The 13,347-nt window shown below is 44.2% G+C and overlaps 1 protein-coding gene across 8 annotated transcripts in view; it reads right to left on the reverse strand.

Annotated features, from left to right (window-relative positions):
• Positions 1 to 13,347, reverse strand: part of DENND2B (DENN domain containing 2B) — a 197,401-nt gene that overhangs the window by 8,497 nt on the left and 175,557 nt on the right. The gene's annotated exons all lie outside the window — the stretch shown is intronic.

Here is a 13,347-nt window from a genome sequence, read left to right on the forward strand (position 1 = left end):
TCCAAAAGTTAGAAATGAAGGAACATCCTTATCAAGCTGGTTTTAGCAGCAGGGGAAGAAAGATAGGCTCTTCTTTTCAAAGCGTTGATTTTGGCCTGAGTTAAAATGTCTGCTTTCTGCAAGCCGAAGCTGACAGAATTCTGGAATTTTACCCAGCTGAACATGAGCTGATTTTCTCACAGTGCAAACTTCTGCTGTGCTTAACGTAGCCACAAAGAACTATAAATAACTAGTAACTTCAGAGCTATTACCGCTTCAGAATATTGGGGGGGGGGGGGGAATTGCTGAGCTCTCTTACTGCAAGACTTCTCAGGAACTTTAGGTGGCATCAGACCTCCACTGGAGTAACTCTCACAAGGCTTTTTAGTTGTGGGCTATTCCAAGAACAGGAGAAACGTCTCACCTGCCTGTTTGCTTTAATGATTACCCTTTGGAGTTTACTGAATGGTCAAGCCAAGAATTAGAGGAACAAGAGAAAAAAGGTGGGGGAAGGGTGCATGTTTGTCTTTTACTGTAAATAATTTGGAGAGTTTTTACTTGACACTTACTTAATATCTATCAGTCACAGAATGTTTTTGTAATATATGCAGCGTGACACAAGTTTCTTATAAAAGGATGTGTTTTTCTAATTTTTTTACAGCATGTGATGGTGCTGGCATTGACTCCTATTTTGGTCTCTACAGCATATGCAACAGCAAGCATAATGTCGTGTTTCTGAAGAACTGCAGAGCAGCATGACAGAGCCTCTCAGCACAATTCTCAAGCTCACTGTAATGACTCTGCAGTATTTTCAACTCTTACAAATTCAGTCATCATAGAAAAGTGACTAAAAAAAGAATCACGTTATGCTAAAAGCAGGAAGACAAACATTCGAATATTTAGTTAATATTTTTTTCCTTTCTATAGAATGCCCTTTTGTAACTTGTTCTTCTACATGCAGCACTGTGACGTAAATCAGCCCCTACATCCTCTCGTGTGCGCTATTCCCACGCTAGGGGAGGCTTCGGGCTCCTGCCCAGGACACTGGTTTCTCTCCGGAGCCAGCTGGGAGAGGGCGGCAGCTGCGTGCAGCTAGCGGTCATGGGGGGGTCGTCCTGCAGGCGCCCCTGCTCTGCCAGCCTCGTCTCGTGCAGGTCACGCTCTTGCCCTTGAGAGCAGCTCGGTCTGTCCACTTTAAGGCTCTGCACACGAGTTTTTCAAAATTCAGCTTCGGCAAATCTGGGACAGCCTGGGAGAAGTCCCAGGCTGCCCAGCCATGAAACACTCGCTTTTAACTTCAACGTCCCCAAAGTTTCCTTCCAGCCCCAGAACCCCTCGGCGCCTTCCTTCACACTCGCTGCTCGCGGAGAAGTCAGTGGCAGTCACGCACCCTCACCTGACACCTGAACGACACTCTCTTACTTGTACAAAAGTGCCTCTGCCTCTACAGTAGCCAGAAAGAATCATAATTAAAGGATACATTTCTTTGACTCCTACGTGAGGTCTTTACAGTATGTAAGGTCAAATTCAGATGGTTGATGGTTGTGAGGGGACCTCTAGCTTAAATCTCTAAAATATTGTTCAAATCCTTTTAAAAGGATATTACTCACGAGAAATGTGTTTGGTAAATTAACAGAGAAAGCCCGACCACTTCTCCTTTCGAGATTTGCATCCCACACACTGTCCCACTGCTCTTGTTCCTGGGAAATGCAAAGGAAAATCGGACAGTTTCTTTTACGGTGGGTGAAGCACGGAGAGTCAGCCAACGGAATACTCACGCCGACTAGATTTTTACAGTATTGTCACTTGTAATAGTCCGAGGCAGTTCTGATAACGCAGGGGGAAGGGTTTTTTCATTCGGTTTATGCATTTTTACAGGAACATCGCAGAATGTTCTAGTTGTCATTTCACTGGAAAACGCTTCTTATATTACCTATTTACAGGTAATTGTATACATGGGCACGAGGAATGAAACTGTGGCATGAGTCACGTACCGACAAGGAGCAGAAAACATCACATATTTCAGAGAGGACGAGCCGCAGGAGCCATCTGCCGGGGGAGGTGCCGCACGATGCTAGGGGCCAGCTGCCCCGAGACGGCAGGGAGCCAGCCGTGCCCCCGGTCCCAGCGCGACCTGCCGACGCTGGCGTACGGCTCGCTCCCTCCGACGCACGGGCAACGCTGCTGCCCCGGCGGCAGGGCAGCTAACGCCGAGCTCCCGCCCCGCTCCGGGGGCGCCCGCCGTCCTCTGCCGGCCTCGGGTACCTCATGGCTGCTGCGCTGCTCAAGGGAAGAGGCCGCCTTCCGTTTAAACCCAGCGTGTCCGTCTCGTCTACCAGGTACACGTTGTCCTGCACACACGTTTAACTGCACACGTTGAATAAGTCTGCTAACCGTAACTGACTGTGTAAAGGTGACTCCTTTGTAAGTTTTGCGGGATAAGGGAGTTTTCGTATATACAGAGGGGTACGGCTATCGCACGGTCAGACTACCGTGTAGCACAGGCCACAGAATTCATCCCGGCACTCCTCTGCTCAACTCAGTCATTTGCACTCAGCTAAAGCAAAATCAGTGAATAATTTCTAGAGAAAAAAGAGTTTAAAATTGATTTCAAAAGACAGAGAATCCACCACTTCCACTTCTGCCTCTTCTCCATGGTTATCATCATCCTGTTAAAAGTTAAATGTGCGCTTACTCTTATATGGGATTTGCCCCGGTTTTGGTTCTTGCTACGCCTTTTATTTACGAGGCTAAAATGCCTTCAGTATTTGACATTCTCCCCATGAAGGTACTAATACAACATTAGATAGTCTTATTTATGCATTTTTAATCACAGATTTTTTAACATTTTCTCTCTAAGTCTATTGAGAATGACAGGAAATTAGAGACATTTTTCCTGCACATCAGCAATTACATGACTTGATAAATCTTTTCAAATATGGAAAGTCTATGTTATCATCAAAACTTCTCCTGACAAAAATAACTTTTATTGTGTGACGGACAAAAGATGACAATACTTCTTTCCCACTCAAAGCTGATTTTTCTTCCTCTGGGGTATTTTTTTCTTCCAAATTCTTTTCTCACGATAGCACACACAGACTTTCCTCGGTCATGTACTTGGCTGCCGAGACCCAAAGCTCAGACTAACAACCAAGGGTACAGGAATTTAAGAACTGACCATGACTCAGCTAAATTGTGGTGATGCCTTGTGAAAATGGTCTAGGCTCACGTCAAAAGCGAGTTAATGAGACTTAACTAAATCCCTTAATGGAAGAAAGATAATCTAATTGAAGTTACCACTCACCTGCCACAGACTGCAGCACACACACAGCTCCTATAGCTCGGCCTATGCACAGTAGCTGGCTAACCTGCCATAATTTGACTTTAGATCAACAAAGATAGACTTTGCCACGCTGAAAGAGATACTACTCCTTTAAGTAGAGGCTGTTGAAGCACTCTGAAAGACATGGGGTAAAGAGGAGAAAATGAAAGTAATAATTGAAGCAGACTGCTGCCCTTTGGATGGGAGATGGAGTGCAGGCAGTTATGCTGTTACTACACAGGCTGGCGCTTGGAGCACAACTCCACCGCGCTGGACACAGTACGCACCTGCACTCTGAGAAAAATAAAGGTTTCTCTCTAAGACAGCTCCAGGTTGATATAACTAAGTAAGAGCAGCAGTTTTATTCAGGTGGATAAGACCACGTAATAGCATCAGGGATAAGATATACATGAAAATATATCAGTATCCTAAATGACAATCTTCATCTTCCAGCTGCCTAGCCATCATCAGCTCTTGCAGGCTTTCTGCCAGAGGTCAGCTTCTAAAGAAAGCACCTGAAGACCCCTGGACTGTTTGAAAAGCTGGGTGACTAGGGAGGCCGTTACCTGCAAGCACGGGGGTGCAGTCAGCGCGAGGACACCCGCTCCGCACTGCACAGTACGAGTGCTCAGCTGCAGCCCCCACCCCGGCTCCAGGCGCCTCCTCCTGCGCTGCACCCAGCGCCCCACAGCATCAAGCGCTTCTGCTTCGCTCCAGGGACTGCTGGGTTGTAAGGATGCATTTTCCTTTAACCTAGCTACCACCAAATAGGCCGGGGAGGAAGAAGGGGGAGTTCAGGTTTCCATCTTTGACACAACGGTGCAGGACATTTCCATTTTGCCAGCTAACATTAAATTGTCAGACATGCTGGCATTTCGACATGTGCAAAACTACTGCTGATTGTGCCTCCTTTGATCACCCTAGGGCATTGACAGGAAAAAAAATCTGGAATTCATTTCTTTTGACTCAAACTAAAGAAATGACATGTTTTGCAGACTTTAGCAAGAAGATCTACCCCACGAACATTTCAAAACAAAATCATGTGAGTCATTGTTGCTGCAGGAAAAAAGAGCATGGCAATGGAGCAATCTGATTGCCTGGCTGTGGCCGTGAGAAAAGGCCCCAAGTCACAGAATGTGCTAACACAGGCGTTCCCGAACAATAGCGACATTCAGGGGCACAGCGTCAGGCGCAGGCATGGCGGGGAGGGGGCTGTCACAGAGGACGACTGCGGGAAGCGTACGGGGTAACCTTCTCCACAGGAACAATATGAGCAGCTTTGTGCTTGTAACTTAATACTGAAGCGAAGCTGAAATGAAGATGTTTGAGAATCTAGACTGTCGTGGGTACTATCAATGCTGATTAGAGTTTAAAAGGGGATCTCTATACGCTCATGCATAAGGCCTGCAAGTACTGATGGGTCTGGGAAACCTGCCTATTAGTACTATAGCTTTCTTTTGGAAGGCACTGTTTTCACATGAGCAGGATTCAAAATTTAACTCGTTTTCCCTGAATTTTTTAAGTTTGTGTGTCTGCCTCTGGATAACTTTTTCTGTTTTCCAGTTTCAGGCAAAATGATATAGAATCATAAAATAATTTAGGTGGGAAGAGACCTCAGGAGGTCATGTGGTCCTACCTCCTTGTTCAACAGTAGCTTAGGGTCCTTCCAGGAGCAAGGCCCGATAAAAAAGATAGTATTTTGCTAAATAAAACATCTTTGATCCCCTTCTCTGTGAAAAGGTGGCATGCTTTGCTGGCAAGGACTTAAAGATTGGCAGGAGATGGTGGCCTGTGTGCCAAGGACTTGACATCTATTATTGATGTGTAAACTCGCTTTAACTTGGTTATGCTAGAAGCCCTCTTAAAATAACAAAGTTGTGCATACTAAGCAGAGATTTATTTTTGCTGCTAATTTCTTCTGGAGAAATTGTCCACGTTAAGCAGCACCTTCCTTTCCATTGTAGCCCTGGGCTACACTGAGCAATGCCAACCACAGGTGTGAGCAGAAAGTCAGCACTCGAGAGACAGAAGCCTCTTGTGCTTGCAGGGACCCCTAGGGAAGGTAAGGGCAGCAAGGGAGGTGGCTGCATTAAATGCAGAATTAAATTAGAGAATAAAAACTAAAGGCAGGAACAGGAGAGGAGGAAGACGAAATGAGTCTGCTGAGCAGATGGAAAAGCAAAGTGAACTGAAGGCAAAGAGGCTGGGACACAGAGTGAAGGGGTGTGACAGTGACTGGCTGGGCTGAACCACGCAAGGAGCAGGGACAGCCATCGCAGGTGACCATGGCTAAAGGCTGCGTCACACACAAGGAGACAAACGGAAAGGTCACTGAAAAGCTTTTCCGTCTCTGCTCCTCGTGGCGGAGGCAGGGACTGACAGGCTGCCAATTCCCCTTGTCCATCCTCATTCCCCCACTGAGGCTGAGCTCGACGGGAGCAGCGCCAGGGAAGGGCCCGCACTGGCGTAGCTGAAGCTACGAGAGGCGCCGAAAGCCAACTCCTGATGCAGAAGCAGGTCAGAAATAACGAAAGCTTTTATGCTTCTGCCAGTCTTGTTCCCCCACTGCACAGCAGCTTGGTGATTAGCAAACACACACAAAAACACAGCTCCTATCAGGAAGAATTTACAAACTGAAAAGACAAGTTTCCTCCAAAACAATTATATACCTGCATGAGAAAGAGAGAAAATTATGATCAAAATGAGCACTAGAATTTATCCTCACTTTATTGCTGTTTGACTCAAACACATATTAATTCTAATACAGTAATCTGTCTGAGAACTGACAGAAAAGCTATTTCTAATGACTACAGACCAGCAGGAATTATAGTTAGTTCACGTCACACCTAAAAGGGCCCACCGCTGCTACGGGTACAGACGGAGAAGGACTCCCCTGCTGCAGCCTAGGCACCTTGTCCATCTCAGCAGCATGGCACTCTGCTGGTAGGAAATAGGATTCAGAGTCAGCTTCAGATACAGGCGGAGGCAAGAGCAGCCTCCGCAGAGCTAGGCACGGATGTCCCAACAGTCCCCCCCTCCCGCAGGGGAGGGCAAAGCCAGCCCTTCTGGTTAAGATGGGGGGAAAGCTCTGCAGCACGCATGGACCTCAGTAAATTCTCAAGATTTTACTGCCATGTTTGCTCCTGTCACAGCTACCCTCAGGGAGGACAGTGCAGAGGGGCCGGCTGTCTCTGGAAGGTCAGCTGTTACACCTGTGCTCGAGTGCAAGGCAATAATTATGGAAATCACTGACTTTTTAATAATCTTTTTATTTCCTTCTCAGGCTTAATTTCAGGTTAAATCTCAACTGTCACGTAACGCTTTTCTGCTGATCTCCCACTTAAAACCAAAAGAACAAAACCAGCTTGTTTGACATGCAAAAAGGTTGGGAAGATTCCTTACTAATTGCTATATTTAAGTTATTTGCTTCTTGCCTTTATATTAATTGTGAATTTGTCCAGACCAACACTGCAGGTGTAGATACCAAGGCCTGCAGCAGTGTTGATTTTAATACCTTCAGGCAATTCTGTGAAGATCTGGAGAGCTCCAGGAAGTTTAGGATGCAGTGGCAGCTTACTTGACTGGAAGGTTAGTTTTGAACTTTCTGATTTTCCTCTGGTTGCTAAATCTGACTTTTTTTTCTCTAGAATAATCAATGAGACATGTAAAATCAGAGCGGTGGGCACATATTATGCAGAAAGGTGAGTGTGCTTTGGCTGTAAAAGCTAGAGTAATATTTTGCACAGGGATTCATTTATATTTTTAAAGTAAACACATAAGTAAGAACAGAAGTCAACTAAGAGTCATGACATGATGTCTTTAGTGGATGGATTAAAATATGCAGCTAATACTTTACCTCCAATCAATACCTGCCTTCCTTCTTCTCAGGAAATACTGGCAAATCTGTACGTGCAAATTTTAGGTTACTTTATCTGTTGATGTCAGTGGAGATCTGCCAGTAGAAAGCCCTGCTCATCCTATCTAAATAAAGTAGGGAATTCCCTAGTGTACATTTGATCATGGGGGGAAAGGGTGGGGAGAGAATGGGACCCTGCATACATTGCTCATGTAAGAATCATGGTGAGCCAAGTCCGTCTGGGCTAATTCAAGCTCGGTAGCCAGTCTTGAACATTTCATACTTAATTATTACCCACTCTACAACAAATACTGCACAGCTGATCTGCGCAACCAGGTAAGTAGCTCTCTCAAACAAAAATGAGAGATCTCCCTGTTCTGTTTAATACAGATGGGCTGTAACAGATACTACCCAGTATTAGCAGAGAGCTAGCAACTCATTCCTAGTCCAGAAGCAGGTGCAAATCCTTCATTGTACACTGTGCAGGAGCTTGACACAGGAAAAATACTAATCAGAAACCAAATATTTCCCAGAGTGGGTGACTTGACTCAGCAAACCGAGAGCATGGCTATTGCAACATGCCCATTCACCTCAAGGATCTATTCACTGTTTCCTCACTTTTCAAGCCACACTTCCATCACTTGGCAGCAGCAGCCTGATGCAAAAGTTAGAACCTAATTGCAAATTTGCTAAGTGTGAAAGGCAGAGTCAAGTCACGGTGGCTCCTCTAATTTGAATGCTGATACGTTTGCTGCAAGCAAGCTTTGTGATATCTCACAGAGCGCAAACAAGGCCTCAGTGATAACACTAGGAGGGAGAGGAGGCACAAACTGAGGAGGAAATGCATATTTTCCACATCACATCAGCCCAATTATCAGTTATCCTCTTTTACAGAATTGTTTTAGCTATGCTTACAACTCAAAGAGTGCAGCTACTTAACCCCTCTACCCCTCAAATCATGTGTTTTTTTCCCCATGAAAACAAGCCAACACAAATCTTGTTTTGCAAGAGATGAGTCACACTTCAGGATTTATCTGGTGCAGTGCTCTGCAGACAGAGCTTTCAAAGTTGAGCTTTCTACAAGGCAGTCTGAGAAACACAGAGCTTGTTAAATACTATGAAGGAACCATAACATGGCCTCACCTGTCTGGCTAAAGCAGGGCAGCAGTTCCTTATCAGCAAGTCACCATTGACGCAGGTAGTTCTGGGACAGACTCCAATGACTAATGAAGGTGCATTACAGGGAGCCCAGACACTGAATTCTTCATGCCATTAATGATTCCTGGGAGCTGATTTGTGTTATTAACATAGTGGTCGCAACCCAGTTTCTGGATTTTTTTCCTCTGACTTTAATTCGTGGAGCCATAGTTGTTCACACTGCCATGTCAGTGAGTACAATTCATAGAACAGACTTGTCCAAAGGTTTGTGCCATTGTCTATGTCCCATTTCTGGTCCCTCCTCATCATATTTTATAGAAAATTGAGTGGGTGACACATAAACTCTTCTCTGAGCGCATCCCTGTAACTTAAGCTTGCAACACCCTCTCCTATCTTGTGCTATCTTATCCTACCAGTACACTTGCCTCAGCAGCCTCACTGTAATTACCCAAATGCGTCCCGATGGCGCGTTACAAGCACACCAGAGAATGTGGGACTGCAGGGTGAGGGCCAGTGGTGACGCTTGCCTGTCCTTTCATCACTCCCCCTGAAAGTTTATTCCAGAATCATGTGCACAGAAAAGCTTTTCTACTACAATAAAAAGTTTCATTATACCAGAACAGAGACTATCACAGAACTTCAGGTACTACGTTGATATGCTGGGCACTGTGCTAAGACATACGTTGAGGGCAAGGACCTTACCTTTTAGTATTTTCTAAGATAACAACCAAGAGAGCAAAGATTATGCCTATGATGCTTATGGTAGCCCATGTGACAAAGGAGGGCTGCTGCAGCAGTCCGTGCTGACTGTGACATCTTGATGGCTTAGGAATGAGCAGGTACATTACAATGCTGTAGTGCAGCCAGGAGGTGATGTCAGGAATGGCCAAGGCCAGAGAGCTGTCTACCTTGATGGGATGATGTCTCCTAGCTAAACAGAGATGGATAGAAGTTTGATGCACTCTCACAGACTCCTACTTTAAAGCAATTGGATTTGTTGGCTAGTTAAACTAATTCAGACTTTCAATGTTTCATAATTACACGACTCGTTAGGGTATACTCTGCAAGAGTATCCAAGTACAGAGTTCATTTTGACTCCAGAGGGGGCTTTTTCTTTTTATCATCCAAATAGTGGAAGACAAATATTTTATGCAAAATTTCCAAAAATTATCATGACTACACTAATTACTAATTCATTTTACTTCATTAAGAACTGGATCTTCAGAATTCAACTCCCACCTGGCTGGAACATCTGACTAACAGACAGTCTAAGGTACTACAGGTAACTGATGAAAGCACAACACTGGCTGATGATAGAAATTTGGGTTGCACTACATGGAACCAATAGCTGCAGACGGTGGAACGCACTGTCAGGAGATCTCCCTCAGAGAATAGCTTTTAAGTCCTTCATTTAAAACAAAGCAGAGAAAAGTTGATTAAAGGGGAACGTGACATTGTTTTTTGCTTCCGTAATACTAGTGCATGAGGAGGGAGATATATGAAAGCCCTGGAAAAAAGAAACATGCAAACTGCCCTTCAGAACTAGGATCTGGCTTTTCAAGTCACTAGCATTCAACCATACTTTCCACAAAGCTCAAGCAAATAAGATTTTTGGCAAGAAATCATTCATTGGACATTCATTCCTGCCCAAGCTGTGTCAGGTGGTTAAAAGAAAAAACAACATTTCAAAGTGGAAAGTTATCCTTAGTGCCCACAGAGTTATCCAGGTCCTTCCTGCATGACAGTTTCTTAGCATAAATCCATAATAAACATGGTTCTACCCAGGTGCTGCAGAGGAGTATTAGCTACTTGTTGTTTTTCCACACTAGGACCTTTGCTTCCACTCATCTTTGTTAATGCACATACTGGTGGTTTCAGATTGGCAGGCAATCATTACACTATTAACAGCATGACAGCTGTAAAGTAGGAGGAAGAATTTTTCTAGTCAGTAACAAAAGAGGACAAAAGAACCCCAAATGCCTCTCATTCAAAAGCTGAAAACAGGGAATCTTTCTAAATCCCGCTGCTGGGAGGTGGAGGCTGAGATGGGAAAACGCTGCAAATTATTGCCATACAGTTATTGCACTAATAAGTGATCCAGAAGAGAACTACCCAACAACATGGTCTTCTCCTTATCCTATTCTCTTCCATGGGGAAGGAGAAGGGAGAAAGAATTTCATTGCATAAATCATAAATGAGATTATGTTTTTCCCACTGTAGAGCTTTGGCCAAAGTCTAGAATGAAGAAGGGCAGGAGAGAAGTAGGAAAAGCAGGAAAAAACTCTACCCTTCTTGTGGAACAGCACACTAAAAATGCCATCAAAGTTTAGTGCCTATTAAAAATGGCATTATTAGATTGCTTTTCTCTGGGACTGCTGAATCTTAAACAAGCCAGAGACATAGAAAGTTCATTTTGTTTCTCAGGCTGTCTCTTCTGCCTGACACACACTTCCTGAGAAAATCTGTTTGAAGTACTGTCAATGTACAGCTCATATATTGGCCTCAATCACCACAGAATGTGTGTGCCAGAGTAACGTAATCCAAGTGGTACAAAATATAAGCATCTCATGAGAGGGGGAGATAAAGTAGAAAAATTCTCTCTCAAAAATCTGAAGCGACAACCCTACTAGCTACCTTAAACCATTAATTTCATGTTACATTGAACATCTATTCTAGCACGTAGACTGTAAGACAAGGCACTCTGCATCTTGCAGGACTGGGCTAAATTCAAACAACCCATTCAAAGAAGAATGCAGCTACATTTGGCAGAAAAGAAGGAAGCAGAATGTCAGTAAATTACAGCCACATCAGGGCAAAGAAACATTTTAAAGAGGGTTTAAGGTTTCTTTTTTTTTAAGAATATATGTTTCTACTTAGTAATGCTTCATAATGCAAGCAGACTGAGAAAAATCAAAGCCTCACAAAAGGAAAGTGATTGCAGGAAATGTAACAGAGACTCAGACAGACTCCAGAGGATGCATCTTTTATATAAAAGATGCAGACAGCTCCCTGTCGCTCTACCTTAAGTAAAAGGGATGGTCCTTGGTTTCTAAATCACTCATCAATTGGAGCTGATCCAGCTCTCACTGGAGGGAATCGAAATATTATGTTTACTTACATGAGAACTGGGTGTTTTTGCCATAGAATAAATTCTGTCTATTGGGCATGATTACATATTGGATAATTTAGACGAGTGATCATTCCTTCCACTGCAGGAATTAGTGAGAGAAATTCCCTAGCTTATGTTTGGCACGTCAGACCAGACAAGCATAATAATCTTGACGATCTTCAGAAAGCACTTCAAGATCTTTGAATAAAAAAGTACCAGCAGGAAAGACAGTCATCCCGATTTGTCTTCAGTTTAGATGTTAAGATCTGTGAGGTATTCCACATTCCAGTAGGTGCACTGGATTGCATCTCTAAACACCTTCTTCAATGCACTTTTGATGACTGAAAACAGAAGTTTTCAGCCCTCGAAACAAAGAACTGAACTTCTAGCTCAACATAGGGCTGTGCCAGATGTGACCAGGAGAAGATGTAGCCGTGATCTGGGTATGTCTCCTGTTGTCTGTCCTGAGAAATGGTACAGAATAGGAATAAACAGCAACAGTTGGAGACCAGACACAGCAAGTTCTCCCTCACAAGTGCATTTCTGGCATGTGTTTGCTGTCCAATTTGTCTCACTGTTATTTTGTGGAGGTTTTTGTGACAGTGGGAAAGTAAAGGAATCTTTATTACTGGCCAAAGCTCATTGCTTGTTTATTGAGCATTCATTCTCTCTTTGCCCTAACACATGTATTTTTACCTTTTAACCTGCAGGTTAAAAGGCCTGGCAAGTTTTACAATATGACAGACTACTGGAAAGAAGCAGGAAGCAGGTAAGCCTGGTCAGGCCAATCTTTTGCATGATTAGTTTGTAAGAATTATATCTTACTAAAAAAAAAAAAGTTGGAAAATAGGGAAAGAGCTTTCACCTTAGTAATCTGCCCTAGGGTTTAGCTACTCTTGCTTTTCCACTTGACCTTGCTACAGGGCTGAGAAACAATAATTTACTCCTACTCCTAAAAAGTTGTAGCTTATCTCCATTTGGTTTTGCAAATGCTAACTCCAGCCATGAGATCATATTATGACTTTGTCTGCTAGATGAAAGGACCCTAAATTCCTTCTTCTAGGCAGGCACTGAGAGACCAGGCTGCCTCCTAACTGTTAAATGTGCCGCCTTCTAGCATGGCGACACAGCTCCCAAAACAATGGATTCAAATATGAAGACAAGCGTCTGGGCTCTCTGAACATCCTTAAGGAAACAAGGACGCTCCTAAACTGTCTCTGTCCGCAAGATTAGGGAAATACTGTTGTTTGTTCTGAAAGCCTTTGCCCTTGTATACGAGTACACTCTGCTCCCTTTTTGCTCCACAAAGTTAACAGAGACATGCCTGTGGGATGACTTCCCCCGCTACTTACATATTTATACTTCTATCCTGTATTAGTCAGTGTTCCTGTCTGGAGCCTATAACCTTTGGTAAAGTCTAGGATGTACCTAAGCTTTCTACAATTGTGCTGGACTACAGATTTCTCATGACAATCCACAACAGTTTAGGAAGGGGCAGAGAGGTTTTCATCCTTTACTGGAAGTCTTCCCACCTCGCAGGGGCCTAGCTACTACTGACAACAGTGCCCCTTGCCTCTAAGAGGTGAGCATTGCAGACGGGGTCATACCACAGCAGGTGACAGACTGCTGTCAGTGTTGGACCAGGCTCCCCCAAAGCTGGCAGCAGGATGTGAGCTGGCAGAGAACCAGGGAGGAGAACACGCTCCTCTCCTTGGGGAGATGGAGTTGTCTGTGGCATCCCTAAGGAAGGAAGACACTGATGTACAGGAGCTTTAGCTGTACTGAAGTTTTCTGTCATAACACCCATCATGACCGCAGCCTCCTTTCCTCACATCTGCCTTGCACACAGATGAAGTCAGAGAATCACAGAATGGTCGAGGTTGGAAGGGACCTCTGGAGATCATCTAGTCCAACCCCCCTGCT

Source organism: Struthio camelus, chromosome 5 (assembly GCF_040807025.1).
Source record: "Struthio camelus isolate bStrCam1 chromosome 5, bStrCam1.hap1, whole genome shotgun sequence".
NCBI lineage: Eukaryota > Metazoa > Chordata > Aves > Struthioniformes > Struthionidae > Struthio > Struthio camelus.